The sequence below is a fragment of the Alosa sapidissima genome, chromosome 10 (genome assembly GCF_018492685.1).
Source record: "Alosa sapidissima isolate fAloSap1 chromosome 10, fAloSap1.pri, whole genome shotgun sequence".
Classification (NCBI taxonomy): Eukaryota; Metazoa; Chordata; class Actinopteri; order Clupeiformes; family Clupeidae; genus Alosa; species Alosa sapidissima.
In genome coordinates this window covers 20,859,862-20,863,650 of record NC_055966.1, presented here as the reverse complement: position 1 = coordinate 20,863,650, position 3,789 = coordinate 20,859,862, and the positions used below count along the sequence as shown (strand labels likewise).

The 3,789-nt window shown below is 39.9% G+C and overlaps 1 pseudogene; it reads right to left on the bottom strand.

Moving 5' to 3' along the window:
* Positions 1-3,308: 3,308 nt before the first annotated feature.
* LOC121721543 lies at positions 3,309-3,484 on the bottom strand (annotated as a pseudogene).
* Positions 3,485-3,789: the final 305 nt, after the last annotated feature.

Here is a 3,789-nt window from a genome sequence, read left to right as displayed (position 1 = left end):
GGACAATTGGCATGTATTCCTTTTGGTGTGGGAGTAAAGTGTTGGGATCGCCTGGATGTGTCTGCTCAGGTGCAGAGCGTCAGGTATGCTAGCGCTGGAAATCCCACAATCTGTCCTTTGGCACCGGTAGGTGCAATAATTTGTTTAGCAGTCGTAGCATGGTGTCTGCTTTGGTGCAGGCCGGCAGGAATGATTTGTTTGGGCTACTGCTCGCATAGTCATCCGGTATAGTGTTCATGGGTTTCATTAGGTCCCTTTCCACAGGTGTATTAATCAAGCAACATGCCGTCTGCATTCATAATCTAGGTGCTTAATTTTATACACCTGCGGAAAGGGACGTGGTGAAACCCATGCATAGTGCCAGCCTAGTCCGAGTTTTGGGCCTTTGGTCTTTCGCAAAATAGGGTTTGAGTACCATTTTGGAAATGTGAAGCTTGTTTATTTGCTTGCATTGGCTTGATTGTCATTTTGCAAGGAAGTTTATTTTGTCGGCTTTGTTGATGCTTGTGTGTGTGCGACGTATGTTTTTCTGTGCCTTTCTACAGGCTAGTCTATGGTCATTGGAGCCGTATTAACATAAGTTTTGCTGACATTTGTCACTGCAATAGTTCATCTCTTTTGTTTGATGAGTGCGTTGCACTTCTTTGAAGGGGGGCGAGACGTTGGTCGGATAATTTAGATTTTTGTTTTGCTCATTTATTGGCCAAAATTGTCTGCCACGTTAATTTGCAAATATCTGCATATTGTAAATTAATGTTTTGTTGTTATGGGCCATTGAAATTAATGAGAGTGGAGTTCATGACTTCAGAGTTCGGGAGTTGCACATTTTAGGCTGACCATGGCTACCGCTGGCAGTTTTTTTTCAAGCCTTAGTTGAAGTAATTGATGGTAATAATATAATATTTCATGGTTGATTTTTTTGTGCATTGCCCCATGTTTGTAGGTTACTTGTTTTTTTGTATGTTGGTACAATTGTATGTTGGTTATACAATTCCACAATATAAATGCAAATTTCATTTTTTACATTATGTCTGTCATAATTGAATTGCCTCTCTCTCTCTCTAATATATATTGCTTATTCTATGGTGAAACCCTTTTGATGACAATCTTATTCCTTTGTCAGGCAATGGTGGGAAGGTGTATTCTTAATCGACTACAGTCCAGGTTGGAGCAGGCCTTGCAAAGACAGCCTTTGGACATGGACTATGTGGAGTTCATCTGCAGAAGTGACATGTACCTGATAGCTTCCCTGTCTGCCCACATACATTTTCCAGAGGAGGTAAATTTGTTCTTTGATCTTTAACTCTTTATTCTTATTAGTAGGCTAGCTCACTCTTGCACCCACACACACAGATTCACACTATTTGATGTCACAGATACGCAAAACATAAACGTCATTCCTGAAGTATGAAATAAGAGCAATACTGGGGGGAGCTTGTGCGGCGCATACAACCAACACCATTACCACCAATGAAAATCTGCATCTCATACAGTACAAACTCATGACAAGAATATACTACACTAAATCAAAAATAAATAAATTTGATGCTTCCTTCTCCCCCGTTTGTGTAAAATGTGGCATACACAATGAGACAATATACATGCTTTCTGGGAATATGAGAAGGTTTATAAGGGTTGGTTAGAGATCCAAAAATGGATGACCAACACTTGTAAAATCAAAATTGAATTTACAATCTTGAACAGTATTTTCCAAAACACAGCCAAGCTAAAATACCCCATTGGTTGGATGGTCCTTTTCTCCTCTTTGGTATACAAAAAAATAATTTTAAAGTAGCTGCTATTGGAAAGATACAGAGGCCCCATCGCTACAGCAATAGAAGGGACTAATGAAATACTATTTAAGTATAGAAAAATCAATGTTTGAAGACCGGAACAAAAGACAACAATTCAACAAGGTGTGGCAGAACATACATGAAGCCTTGTAAATTAAGTGGCTGAAAAATAAGGACTAGGTATGCCGACTGAGAGTGGGAAACCAAACGTGTGTGGGTGGGTGTGGCTGGGCTTGTATGTTAAAAATGGGAAAGATATATGTGGATGAGTGGTAGTATGGAGAGCACTGTATGTGTATGGCTGGGGAGGTGTGTACAGTATGTAACTCTATGAGCATGCATGAGTGTGGTTTAAGATCCTGTGGAGTAGAGGAGTACTGTTACTAGCAGGACTTGTATTCTGATTGTGGTATGAAATTACAGAGTATATGCTGGTATATGTATTACTTCTTGATGGAAATAATAAAAATAATTATATTTTAAAAAAAGAAATAAGAGCAATACTTTTACACACCTATTTGGTCATTTAGGTACGTGAAGGTCTTCTCCAGCTGGTCACACTCTTAAATGATCAAATTGATCAGAGAATAACAGCTGTTGTGGTGAAGCAGACAACAGGAGAGCAAGGCCGTCCAAAGTTGAATATTTCCTAAGGCCACCTGCTGGAATTTATAGAAGTGGACCTGTCTGTTCCCTGCATAGCCAAACTGCTTGGTGTTTCAGTGAAGACAGTTAAGCGTAGGATGAGGCAGTGGGGTATCTGCAAAAGGGACAGATACAGTACCATGTCCGACGATTGACCACCTGATCTCAGGAATTAGTCCTCACCAAATTTGGGTTGATACTTTTACAGCAGCTGGTTATTTAATGCATACCTTGTCCTTGCTATCAAGCATATTGAACCATAGCAGTAACTTCAAAGTAACATTTGCTTTGTCACTACAGTGATTGTTGTAGTTTATTGTTTGAAAACATTTCACCTGCTTTCCCCCACATTATTCCTCTAATAACAAATCTTGTGATGGTATTTTCCCCTTTATCGTCCTATAGGTTCCATTTGAAGGCTTTAGGCCACAGGGTTCAGTGGACCAGGGTGTGGAACTCTATGCACCGGGTTGATGATCTTGAGATAGTTCAGAGGATGACTAGACAGTACACATCCCAAACTTGTGAACATGTTAAGATATGAATTGCTATTAATAATATTGTTATATTTTGCAGATGGTGTGGTACTGTTTGGTGGAATCGATGGATTTTCAAGAGTTGAGTTGAGGTGGAGTTTACATAACACTCATTGTCACATGTTGAAAGCAACATTATGTAGTAGTGAGCAGACTCAACTTAATTCTTTGACATAGTGACTGTTAATAGGGGGACTGGCTCTATCACTGCGCACACAGAATGATGCTATATAACATGGGATGTATTAAGTAAAAGTTTACTTGAGTAATGTGTCCCTGTTATGCCTTCTTTTCATTCTGCTGCAGACACAGCAATTATTTTTTACCATCATTTCAGGGGAGAGCGCGAATGCAGTCCCCCACTACCAGAAATTATGCAGTCGAGATTCCCACATTTGGAGAGTCGTTCACAGAGGTCGTCGCGGGCGACGTGCATTGCCAAGTGTAGACTGTAGACAGTTGTGGCCTCTCATTGGCCCAGAGTCTATAGTTTAACTCGCTACTAACTATCGCGTAAACAGATAAATATGATAGTATTATGTCGAAGTACAATCTTGACGTGATGCGTGACTATACTTAACCATTCATTCGATGATGTGTGAGAACGAAAAGCGTCCGCTAGCACGACCGTTTCATTCATTCTACGTTAGCGTCAACGCTATGTTTATGTTAACGTTAGCGTCTGTCTTTAATATCTCCTCATATGTTACATTGCAGTCTTCGATTGTATTACTTAGTTATTTCATAGTTATAACTGTGTTGACACTATGGCCCAATTTCCACAAATTACCTTGTGCAAATGACGCAAACTTATG